The following is a 14,556-nucleotide window of genomic DNA, read 5'->3' on the forward strand; positions in this document are numbered from 1 at the left end:
TCAAGATTCCAATAAAGCTGATTAATAAAAATAAATAAATAAAACATAACTTTCAGCTTGAGATTAACAACATTTTTATTGCATAGAAATTAAGAAATAAAAACAAAGGTGTTGGACTTTAATAATTGATAAAGTGAATGATTATAATTTAATATATTTATAGTTTTTTTTTTTAAATAAGGATGAAAGAGTAGAAATCAAAACTTCTCAGATTTATTATAAGGTAATTATCCATTTATAAATAAGAATACGAGCCGCGAATTCCGCGAATTTGAATATCTACTCCTATTTCTGTTAACTATCACTCTATCCATATGTCATCATTTAACTTACAAATTCACTCTCATGATTATCTATCTATTTAACTCATCATTACCTCACTTGTTTCTTCTTATCTAGTCATGTCTTTTTCTACTTTTTCTCCCTCTACCATTACTACATTATATCTTTACACTACGTGTGATTTTAATTTAAATTTCTAAAATTTTGTGAAATTTAATTGTATTCTATATTTTATGTATTTAGTTTGAAAACATAAAATTAATTATAACTAAAATCAACTTCAAATTTCATTATTCCACAAAACTTACATAATAATTTTTTGTGGACTAAAATGTCCCCAGCAAATTTTTTTTTTCAATTATTATTTATTTTATTAATTAATTAAATAAATAATTAAAAATTAATAAATTATTAAAAAATATTAATGATTACAAAATAAATGATTAAAAATTATTTTAATAAATAATTATATTTTTTAATTATAATAATTATTGGTGGCTAATTATTATATACTTATTGTGAAAATTTTTTTTCCAACACTATATAAATATATATACACATTCATATGACTTTTAAAAGTAATTTAGGAATCGAGAGCAAATGAATTGCAATTCTGAAATGAAATTAATCAGAAATTATATAAAATTTAATTGAATTTTATAATTTAAGCTCTATCAAACTAAATAGTAAAATTTATTTAAAATGAATCATAGATGAAATTTAATTAAATTTCACATAATTATAATCATAGAATTGAACCAAATAGTTAACACTATATTAGTGGAATTATACTAATTGAATTGATATGAAGAGTATAAAATACCATTAAAATGGATAAATTTAGAAAAATGAATTGCTATATATATATATATATATATATATATATATATATATATATATATATTACAAATAAAACCAAATAAAACAGGTCTAATTTACTCAAAAATTAATTTAAGATGAGGAGTGTCTATAGTTATTTCCAAATCAATATAAAATTTCATACTATATAATTAAGTAAAAAACTATGATATTTAATGTATGGTATACCTTTATCATAAAAAGTACCAGAATTTACAAATACTATAATTAATTAATTAAATTTATTACATTAAGCTACACAAACTCATTATATTTTATTATAATTTAACATTTTAATAAATTTACTTATTTTATTAATGTTTTGATTGTAAATAATAATAATAAAAAATTGATTTACTTAAATTATATGGAGTTAAAAATAATTAAATTGTTTTATTAAATTAAATTTTATATTAAATTAGTTATTGCTATTATTAATATCGTAATTAACTTTTTTTACTATTAGGCTATATTTAGTGTGCCATAATGAAATATAATGTAACTAATCATATATCAAAATAAATTATGTAATGTAATTATTCTATCTTTTTATTTTTTTTAATCGGAAATTGAATATTGGAGGAGTAGAACTTAAAATCTCTTAAATATATATATATATATATATATATATATATATATATATATATACTTATTATAAAAATTAAATTTATAAGTATTTATTTTATTTTTTTATGTCTGATTATAAAAATATAATTAATAATATTATTATATAAAATTGAAAAGTTAAATTATAACTGGGAATAAATGTAACTATCCAATAGGCTTAAATGAAAAATATCAAAATAAATAGTAATATTAACATGCAATTTTTGTATGTAATAATTAATTACGTGATAAAGTTATTGTTTTATTTTTTAATTTTTGGTAATCAAAAGAAGCAATGAAATATTCACCAGTGCATTAAACCTTTGTTGCTTCCTACTAAAATAGCCTTATTATTTTACAGATTCAACTTGTTTACAAATTTCTGTAATTAAATTTCAGTGAAAGAAAATCGGAACTAGATAAATTTGAATAATAAAATAAGATTTAAATTAGTGTTAAAAAAAAGGGTGGATTTAGATTCTGATATCTATAATCTACAAGGGTAAATTTTGCCAAATACTATTAAGAAGGGTATAAATGTCAAAAAAATAATATTATTAGGTGCCAAATACTAAATATTAAGAAGGGTAAATTTTCAATAAATACTGGTTCAATCATTAAATACTACTATATAATAATAGTCACTAAATAATAAATAGTAAAAATTAATATTTAAGAAATTTAAGAAATTGCATGAGTTCAATTTATTTATGTTAGGGATGCACGTATGAGCAATTTTCACTAAAGATAATTCATTGGTGGCAAGAACTCTCAAGGTCAAGTATTTTTCGTTTGGCTCTTTTTTAGATTCGGAGAATGGGAGTAATCCAAGCTACTTGTGGAGAAGTTTGTGGGAGAGTAAGAAGTTGATTGCGTCAGGTTCTCTCAAAAGAGTTGGAAATGGTAGAAACATTTCGATTTGGGAGGATCTATGGATGCCATTAAATTTGAATGGTAAGGTTTCAACTCCTCAACAGATAGATTGTGATGTGTTTTTAGTTTCTGATCTCATTCAAAGGGATGCTGGAAAGAGATTTGATTATATCTATATTTAATCAGGTTGATACTCATAATATATTTTCTATCCCTTTGAGTATCACTAGGCAAGCAGATAATTGAGTATGAAAATTTGAGAAACGTGGATTCTATTTGGTTTGAAGTGCTTATAGATTTTTGATACAAACTACTCACTTAAGTTGCTTAGTTGTGGTTAGATAAATGTGGAAGAAACTCTGACATATTCGGGCTCCACCGAAGGTTTTGAATCTGGTATGGCGAACTTGTCTTAATGCTATTCCATGCTTGGTTAATTTAATTCGTAAGAATGTCCAAGTCAGTGAGTCTTGTCATGTTTGTTCTAGTCATGCTCTGGTTACTTGTCCTTTTGCCCGTGATTGTTGGATGATGACTGAATCTGGTTAGCCCTTTCCCACATACAGTCGTTTAGTGATTGGTTTGTTCGGGTATACAATTCAGTTTCTGTTTCTACTTTACACATGGTGGATATGGTAATTTAGATTTTATGAGAGAATAGAAACGCTATGGTATGGAAGCAGAAAAGGTGTCCACCTCATGTTGTGATTAGGCGTGCAGAGTCTCTTCTTCAAAATTAAGAGGCGGCTAGAAGTTGCAGAAAGTTAGTTGTTAATGCTCCGGTTTTCGTCCAATGGAAAAAGCCACCTATTGGAAGTTTTAAGCTAAATGTTGATACTGCATTATTTCTACATCAAGCTATGAGAATGGGTTGTGTTTTAAAGGAATGAAATGGTGAGTTTATCACAGCACATCAACAATGAATTCTTGGTAATTTTGATGTTTTTACGACTGAGACTATGATTTTTAGGGAAGTTTTAAGCTGACTCAAGGATGGTAGTTAGTCATCGGTTATTATAGAGTCAGATACTCAACTTTTAGTTCGAGTTATAGCTGATTCCAATTATCAGGATTTGTTATCGTTTAGTAGTCTTATTTTTTTATTGTAAGTCTCTTATCTCGGAGATAATTTCTATTTCTATTAATTTTGTTCATAGGTCTATTAATGGCGTAACTCATGCGCTTACTCGAGTTAGTCATGATATTCCGAACCTGTTGAGGTTTTTTTCTCACCTCTTGAATTGATTGTTCTTAGATCTTAATGAAATTTACGTTTTTATTCAAAAAAAATTAATATTTTAATTTAACTTAAAAATTACACAATACTACTAAATATTGTTATCGAATAAGATTAAAAATTAATATTTTAGCTTAACTTAAAAATTACACAATACTAATAAATATTGTTGTCGAATAAGGTTAAGTTATTTTAACTATTATCATCTCCAAAATTTACAATTATATATGTTCTAAATGTGGATTGAGATTTTCCTCAAATTTTGTTTGTAATAAATAATTTATAAAAAATTAGTTAAATAAATTTTTATATAATTATGTATTATTTCTAAATTTTTGAAATAAATGCTTTTGTAATTAAAAAAAATTAAATTCTTCCATTTCAAAAATTAAAAGTGACAAAAAAAATTATTGGATTGAATTTTTGTAAACTTCGTAATTCAAAAATAGGAATATGAAATCAATATTCGGTTTTCATCACTCATTGCCAATAGTAGAGCCAAATGTGTGTGTTTGTGTATATATTCCTAACCAGCAAATTAAAAAAAAAAAAAGGTAAAATAAAAATAAGAAGAAGAAGAAGAAAGAGAGGGCGAGAGAGAACTCAAATATATTCCCCTAGAAGCCAGATGGTTTCTAAATTTATAAACTTTCAATCTCTTTTCGCAGGGTATTCTGTTAATCCGTGCTTGTTCTCAACGCAACATGTATCACAGAGAAAGCGCGCACCTCATCATCAAATATTGAAGATAGTGATAAGAGATCGGAGACTTACCGGAGTCTCCCGTTATGTGCAGATCGGGTGCTGGATCCGCTCGACGCCGTCCAACGGAATCAGTCAACTTTGAGATAGCTAATCAATGGCTATGGGCTTCTGCGACCCTGACCTATTATATACTCCAACGAGCAAATAGTGAAATTTCAAATCAGTCCTTGACAAGTTACCAGTTTTCTCATCAGTCCTTGAACTGTCATATATTTGTTCTTTTTTTTAATATTGCATAATTTTTAGGTAAAATTTATTTAATTTCCAAAATTCAGTAATTAGTTTTTTAATTTTAAAAAATATATTAAAATATTTTAATCTTATAAAAAATACACTAATTATTTTTTTAGACAGTTTTAACAGATAAATATTTATTATGTGATTTGAGAAAAAATTATTAATTAATCTCTTAATTTTATAAAAAAAATACTACTTAATTTATTTACATTGAGAATATTTTAAAATTTTTATAGTATTTAAAAGTTTACTAATTAATTATTTAATATTTTAAAATTTTTATAATATTTAACAGTAAAAATTAATAAAATAATTAATTAGTAAACTTTTAAAATTTAAAAATATTTTAATGTATTTTTATAAATAAAAAGTTTAACTTTAAATTAAAAAATTAGCTAATAAATTTTTACCGTAATATAAATTTATTTATTATTATTTTATTTCAATTTTATCTCATTTTTCCTTCTTTTCCCTTCTCTTTTATTCTTAATGATCAAACTAATTGATTGTTAATTTATTAGTAATTTTTATAAGTTTTTCATTTTTATATTTATTAATAAATTTATTTATTACTATAATTATTTATGTAATAAGTTAATGCAAGGATTGCTATACAATTTGGATGAAAAACCAAATATATTATTTATCATTTAAAAGAATCAGTTAATACTCTAATATTAACTTTTTCGGTTGTTATATATTTATTGTTTAATTATTTAACTCATAAAATCTTATTAAATATAACTATTAAATTCTAAATTTTATAAAAACATAATAAAAATTCAGACTACATGTAATTTATATTTACGTATAAGTAGCTATATTTTTATAATAACTGATGCTACACAAAATAAGTTGTGAGTTTATAATAACTGATGCTACACAAAATAAGTTGTGAGTTGCTGCTGCTAGATAAAGACATTGGCAATGATCATACACATAAAAAAATGCATGCCAACACGGAAAAGAGAAGATTCAAATATTTTAATATTCGAATCATTATCAAAAGACTCATTCTTCTTTCAATGAGGCGAATTTTGACATGAAATTATTATTATCATATACATTACTGTTATTATATATATTGTGTCTATAATTGCGAGATTTCCACCTATTGATTAATGATGTTTCGCAACAAGCAGATCACTATATTAACGCCGAATTATCATAAAAATACTATATTCAAATTTATCTCTTGTAATATAAAAATGAGAAAATCACATAGATCAATATATGTTATTTTTTAATATTAATACTTTTAGCAATTTATTATATTTTCTCTATACGAAGAGTTATTGACTTAATTGAAATGGCTGTCATGTGCACCTACCACCACCTCACATTTTTTCTCTTATAAGTTTTAACTAATTACAACATAATCCCATTTCAACCACGTCATTAATTTAATCTAGCAATATCAATTGCCATAAAAAAAAATAATAAGAGTACTAATTGATATTTTATGCAAAAATCAATGGAGAATTATGTATTCAACGTGTTGAATAAATTAAAGATTCAACACGTAAATTATATATTTGGAGAATATTTTGATTAAGAAAATTGTTCATTAGGTGTATTATGCAAATTTCATTAATAATGAGTTGAATGTACATTTTGTCCTCTGATTTTTTTTTTAAGTTTTTTTACCCTCAATTTTATAGTTATTTTTATTTCCTCATTGAATTTATAAACGTTAAAATAATTTTAGCCTAAGATCTAATTCAATAGTCATAAAAAATGTTGACTTGGTAAAAATAAATTTAAATATAATGGTAAAAACGTGTTTAAATTTTCTTTTTCCTCTTTTCTTTTTAGAAATTTAAATTATAGCGAGAAACAAATTAAAAATTTAAACGCTTTAGTAAACAATTCGTTAACAAAAAGACAAATGGGATGACTATAAGTGTAAAATATACATTAGTCCATAATTATATACGTTATATGTACTTTCAAAGTAAAATCGTTGATAGGAAATAATTATTTATTAAATATAAAACGAATAAATTAATATATTTTATTTATTTTTTTTAATTTATTCTAACATATTATTTGATTTAGTCATCTTCCCTGCTAATATTGGCATTGCATGAAGAGGAGTTTTCACTTGGAGATTTCTCTTTTAAAAAGTTCTAACGTTCGAATTCAATTGATGTAAACTTCCGTTTCTATATATATACATTTATTTATTTATTTGGAGAAAGGAACCTTAAAATTAGGCTCCCCCAAATTTCAATTGTATGCATTTATTTTCGAAATAAATTTACTAGCATTAAGTTTATTTTATAATTAATATTTATATTTAAGAATAAACAGTATTCGGTTCAAACTAAAAAATTCGATCAAATTAAATTAATTTAAAATTTTGATTCAATTTTTTATTTATTTCGATTTGATTTGATTTTTAATTTTAAAAATTTCAATTATTTCAATTCGATTCGATTTTAATTAAAAATATTAAAAAATTAAACTAAATTGATTAGTGATAATAATATATTATTTTCAATAATATAAAGATATTAAATCATATTAAGATTAAAATATTTTAATTAAATTTTAAAATATAAAAAATAAAATATAAAAAATAAAAAAATTAATAAAAATTTAAATCGATCAAACCAAATCGAATAAAATCGATTCGATTTAATTTAATTTCTAATTAAAATCGATTATTTATTCAGTTCAATTTAAAACTGAACCGACCGATTGTACATCCTATTTATATTAATTTTGCTATTTATTTTTTATGTTTCTAAGGTTATTAACTTCAAATTGAAAATTATGACATTGTATTTATATTTACAATTTTTATTTTAAAGGAAATGTATTGATATGCGAACACCCTCTGTTTTGAAGATACCGATTTGACATTTAATTGATAAAAATATTAAGGGTCGATTAACTTAATAAACATTTTTGTTTGAATTAAATGTTGTTAACGTTACGCAAAAGGTAGAACAAAGATCAAATCCTTACATGAATTCTTAATTTACCGTGTTTGAACTAAATGTTGTTAACGTTACGCCAAATGTTAGAATTAATGAAGATCAAAAGTTAAGAAAAAAATGTCATAATATTTTATTTATTAATTATTTTTTAAATAAATATTTTATTTAAATTATTTTTATCAAGTAAGGTTAGGATTGAAATTTTCAAATAAAAAATTTTAATATATATACGCGTCGATGACTTGCATGTGGGCAAAGTCAAATAGATTAATATTTTGGCATATCCAATAGAATCTTAATTACATTCTAATAATTCTTTTATTTTTTATTCAATTTTTAATTATTTTTTTTCAATTTGATATTGTAAATTTAAAATATTCGACAAATTTAAGTATTACGTGTAATATTGGAAAAGAATATTCTGATGGAGATGCTGTTTTATAATTTATTATTCCATTTGGATAGCTCCTCGTACGTGCATTCCAAACCACCAATCATATGATACAGCTAAAACCAACATGAATTAGATCTGTCAATAACCTACCTGCCTCCCATGACTTCATAAAATAGTAAATAAATGGATAAATTTCTTTTTAATTCACTGGAGTTTAGTCAATGTTGGAATTAAAATTAATTTTATTGAGTTTTTTAATATACCCTTCATTTTTATTATTTTATCATTACATATTTTATAAATAATATTTAAGAAATTATTTCACTTAACTTATAAAATTAATCAATAAGTATTTAGCACTTATATTTTATTTAAAATTTATAATTTGATTAAAATGGTTATAGGTAGTTGATAAGCATTTGATATATTTGATGGCAAATTAATTTATAAATATATTTATTATAAAATTATAAAAAATTAATATCAAATAAGGTATATGTTATGAAATTTTAAAATTAAATGAGTGCAATATATATATTAAAATTGGGGTGATCAACTTTTTATTTTGATACTTATAAATGTTAAATTTATAAATTATAATACTCTCATTTATTTTTAAAACTTCAAAACATATCTTATTTAATTAGTGTTAGTCTTAACTTATAAATTGATCAAACCAACTTATAAATGAAATTGTTCAAGTTGTCTCTGGTATCTCTCTCAACTCCAACTTGAAAGGGAAGGGTATATAAGAATATGAATGATGACCTGCCAACTGATGACAGAATATGATCCGTCTATGATAGAGTCAGTCTGTCGATTCAGTCCAGTTATAGTTAAGGACAGGTGTCTTCCAATCGACCTTGTGATTCTAGATTTGACTGATTTTGATATCATTCTAGGGATGGATTGGCTCTCTACTCATGGTCCTTGTAACGACCCCAAAATGGACCGTCACCGGCGCTAGGATTCAGGTCGGCTTAAGGCCGTCAGAACCCGTAGCAAGCCTGCTATACTCCCTGTATACCTGTAAATCTCATATATGATCATACATTTTATGTGAAAATAAAAACTCTTTTCTGTACTACGGCTTAACCTGTGCATGCACTATCTCTGTACTCTGTACTCTGTACTCTATACTCTGTACTCTGTATTCTGTACCCCTGACTAGAGCTTGCTCTAGATGGGTTAACTCATACCTGTTAAGCCTGGTTTTTCACATACTCTGTAAAACAGTTATATAAACAAACCATGTGTACAAAAGATTTACAACACAAATATAACTAAGTCAAGCACAACTCTAACTTTACATAACTGTTACATCTCTTTAATATTACATGTCCACAATAGTCTATTACAAATCTCTTTACTCTTTCCGTACTCTGCTGGACTTTCCTTGAACACTGTACACTGAACCTGCAAGACTGGGGTTAAGGGAGTGGGATGAGCTCTATAGCCCAGTGAGTAGAACAGTAAAACAGGTCATTAAAATATGATCTTATGGAATGCATCATATCACAGACAATTCACATCAAGGATAAACCTGTCACCACATAGTCCCAGTAACTGTTCCGTGCCAGGCCGTAGACTGGGGTCCTGGTCTTCCTGTATTGTATATGTATATGTGTATATAACACTTGTACTTACCATTTGCCAGAGCGTAGACTGGGCACCTGGTCTTTACTATACCTGCCAGGCCGTAGAATGGGGTCCTGGACTTTCTATACTTGCCAGGCCGTAGATTGGGGTCCTGGACTTCCTGTCTAGAACTATTGGATCATTCAGCATTCACCCACATCAACAAATAACTATGCAATGCAACATATTCGTGGATGTTAATGCAAACAACCTACTGCATACTTATGATGCATGACTGATGCTAAAAGCATTCAATGTCTCAATTAAAAATGAGTAGTAAGTTTAGTTCCACTCACTTTTGGCTGTATGGATTGACTCTGCAGGCTCTGTAAACTCTGGAGCAGTACTCACTGCTGCTCTCTCTGGTTCCTCTGGTCTGTGTAGGCACAAATAAACTCAAATGAGGGACCAAAACTAGCTTATGACCAACACTATTAAACTCCCCAAGAATCCCCTTAAACTCACTCAAACATCCATGCAAAGCATGCAAAAGAAGGCTGGACAGGACACTTTCAGCGGCAGGTTCAGCGGCCGAAAGTCCTCTCCAGAGACGAAACTCATGCACCTTCGGCGGCCGAATCTCAACTTTCGGCAGCCGAACCCTTTCGGGGGCAAGGTTCGGAGGCTGAAAGGCACTCCAGAGACGAAAGTCTCTAACCTTTGGTGGCACCTTTGGTTGTCGAAACTCCCCTCCAGAGCCGAAAGTCCAAAGGCTCGGGGGCAAGCTTAGGCAACCGAAGCCACCTCCTCAGCACATTCGGCGGCCGAACCATTCTTCGGCGGCCGAAGCTGGGTTCATCAACAAGGCAGAACCTTGCTCTGCCTCACGCCAAAAGGTACCAAACTCTCCCAAACTCAAACATCTCAATTCCTCAACTTGCATACACCCAAGTATATGCTCAAAGGGGTCAGAAACTACCTAAAAACCCCAACAACACAAAACATATACCACATAAACATGCTTTTACCAACAAAACACCAAAAGCCTCTCTTTTACCCTAATCATGCAACTCTACCCCAAAACCTAAAAAATCTTCCATAAATCATGAAAACAAGTTCAGGATCTTCCCTTACCTCTTGAAACCAAGAAGATGAACGATCCTAACGTGGAGTTTTGGAGCAACTCTCCTTCAAACTCTCCAAACTTCAAAACTTTGTGTTTTTATCTCAAAACCTTTAAAATACCATAAAAATCAATCAAACCTTTGCATGATGTAATAAAAACATGAAGAAAACTCAAAAAGGACAGGGTCTCACCTCAGAAAGTGAAAGAAACGGCAGTACTTATCCGTTCAACCGACTGAGGGCCTTTTATAGGTAGCTGGCCAGACCACCTTCGGCGGCCTATCGTGAAACTGAAAGCCATGCATGTTCGGCGGCCGAATGTCACCTTTGGCGGCCAAACCTGGCTTTTCTGCCTTGGTTCTTTTCTTTCAAAAGCTTAGTTCCATTTAACTTGAAACCATAAAAACATACTTCATGATTTTAGAAAAACATAAAGCCTACCCGTCTACCGAATGCCGACATCCTGGATTCCACCGGATGACAGGAATTCCGATGTCGGACTCGAGACGGGTATTACATTCTCCCCCCCTTAAGACCATGCGTCCTCGAATGGTCCCTAAAACAATCAATCACACATAAGGAGGAAACTAACCTCAAAACAGATATGGATACTGCTAGAGCATAGCCTCTCGCGTCTCCCACGTGCAGTCCTCAAGATTATGGTGGTTCCACAGGACTTTCACCATTGGAATCTCCTTGTTCCTTAACTGCCTGATATGTGTGTCCAGAATCCGCACTGGCTGCTCTATATAGGTGAGATCTCCAAGGACCTCCACATCAGGCTCACTCAGGACCTGATTCGGATCTGACACAAACTGCCGTAGTATAGAAACATGAAATACCGGGTGAATTCTCTCCAGAGAAGTAGGTAAATCCAGCTTATACGACACATTTCCGATCCTCTGCAAAATCTCAAAGGGTCCAATGTACCGTGGAGCTAATTTACCTTTCTTCCCAAAACGAACCACTCCTTTCATTGGAGACACTTTCAGCAATACCATACTACCCTCCTGAAACTCTATCTGCTTTCTGCACACGTCTGCATAGCTTTTCTGTCTACTCTGAGCTGTTCTAATCCTTTCTCTGATCATAAGTACTGTTCTACTGGTAATCTCTACTAACTCTGGCCCTGCAAGAGTCTTCTCTCCTACCTCTTCCCAGCAAACAGGTGATCTGCACTTTCTCCCATACAACGCTTCATAAGGAGCCATCTCGATGCTAGCATGATGACTGTTATTGTAGGCAAATTCCACCAGAGGTAGATGCTGCCTCCAAGAACCGCCAAAGTCTAACACACACATTCTAAGCATATCTTCAATCCAAGAACCGCCAAAGTCTAACACACACATTCTGAGCATATCTTCAATGGTCTGGATGGTCCTCTCTGACTGTCCATCAGTCTGCGGATGGAAAGCAGTGCTAAAATCCAACCTCGTGCCCATCGCACTCTGCAGACTTCGCCAAAATCTAGAGGTGAACTGAGGTCCTCTGTCCGACACTATAGACACTGGAACACCATGTAATCTCACTATCTCATCCAGATATACCCGTGCTAACTTATCCACAGAATAGTTACTCCTAAGTGGAATGAAATGAGCAGATTTCGTGAGTCTGTCCACAATCACCCATATAGAGTCTATCCTGTTGGACGCTGCCGGTAAGCCCACTACAAAATCCATAGCTATATTCTCCCATTTTCATTCTGGAATCGGCAGTGGGTTAAGCATTCCAGCCGGCTTCTGATGTTTCAGTTTCACCCTCTGACAAACCTCACAGGCTGTCACGAACTGCGCCACTTCTTTCTTCATGGCTGGCCACCAATATACCCTCTTCAGATCCTGATACATCTTGGTGGCTCCTGAGTGAACACTATACCTTGCATTATGAGCTTCCCTCATAATGTCTTCTTTCAGACTGCTACTAGCTGGTACACAAAGTCGACTCCCATAGCGAAGGATCCCTTTGCTGTCAAATCTGAATTCTGTACTGTTGCCTGACTTCACCGTCCTGGCAAGTTTCATCAGCTCTGGGTCCTCGTGCTGTTTCTGAGCTATCTGCTCCAGAAACACAGGTGTCACTCTCATCTGTGCTATCAACGCACTCGTACCAGACAACTCTAGCTGTAACCCTTCCTCAATGAGCTTATAAAGCTCCATCACTATTGGTCTTCGCTCTGCTGCTATATGGGATAAACTGCCTAGTGACTTTCGGCTTAGGGCATCTGCCACAACATTTGCCTTACCTGGATGATACTGGATCATACAATCATAATCACTGAGCAATTCTACCCATCTTCTCTGCCTCAAATTTAGCTCTCTCTAGCTCAAGATGTACTGTAAACTCTTGTGATCAGTGAAGATCTCGCATTTAACCTCGTAGAGATAATGCCTCCACATCTTGAGTGCAAAGATAACTGCTGCCATCTCTAGGTCATGGGTGGGGTAATTCAACTCGTGCTTCTTCAACTGTCTAGAAGCATAAGCAATCACCCTATTACTCTGCATCAAAACACAACCCAATCCCACTCGAGACGCATCACAGAACATTGTGAAATCCTCATTACTAACAGGCAGAGCTAGCACTGGTGCTGATGTCAATCTCCGCTTGAGCTCCTCAAAGCTCTCTTCGCACTGGTCTGACCAGACAAACTTCTGGTTTTTCTGAGTCAGTTTGGTCATAGGAGCAGCTATCTTCGAGAAGTCCTGAACGAACCTCCTGTAGTAACCTGCCAGTCCCAAAAAGCTTTTAATCTCAGTCACTGTAGTGGGTCTGGGCCAGTTAGCTTCAGCCTCTATCTTCTTGGGGTCTACCTTAATCCCTTCTGCTGATACCACGTGTCCCAAGAAGGAAATGCTCCTCAACCAAAACTCACACTTAGAGAACTTAGCATACAAACCATGCTCTCTCAGTGTCTGCAGAATTATCCTCAGATGCTGGGCATGCTCCTCTGCATCTCTGGAATACACTAAGATATCATCGATGAAAACAATGACAAAGTGATCCAGAAACTCGCTGAAAACTCTATTCATGAGATCCATGAATGCTGCAGGGGCGTTAGTCAACCCGAACGGCATCACTAAGAACTCATAATGACCATATCTGGTCTTGAAAGCTATCTTTGGCACATCTGCCTCTCTGACTCTCAACTGATGATACCCGGATCTCAGATCTATTTTAGAGAAACAACCCGCTCCAGCTAGCTGGTCGAATAGATCATCAATCCGAGATAACGGATACCTATTCTTGGTAGTGACCTTGTTCAACTGTCTGTAGTCGATACAAAGTCTGAGGGATCCATCTTTCTTTCTGACAAAGAGCACTGGAGCACCCCAAGGTGAGGTACTAGGGCGGATGAAACCCTTATCTACCAAATCCTGCAACTGCTTTTTCAACTCTTGTAATTCTGCTGGTGCCATCCTGTAGGGAGGAATAGAGATAGGTCTGGTATCAGGCAGCACTTCAATTTCAAACTCTATCTCCCTATCAGGTGGTAGTCCTGGTAAGTCGTCTGGGAACACATCTGGGAATTCTCAAACTACTGGTACTGTGGCTGGTTCCTTAACCTGACTGTCTAGCTCTCTCACATGAGCTAGAAACCCCTGACAACCCCTCCTAAGCAAACGACGAGCCTGAAGGGCTGAAATCAAACCTCTGGG

Source organism: Manihot esculenta, chromosome 11, assembly GCF_001659605.2.
Source record: "Manihot esculenta cultivar AM560-2 chromosome 11, M.esculenta_v8, whole genome shotgun sequence".
Classification (NCBI taxonomy): domain Eukaryota; kingdom Viridiplantae; phylum Streptophyta; class Magnoliopsida; order Malpighiales; family Euphorbiaceae; genus Manihot; species Manihot esculenta.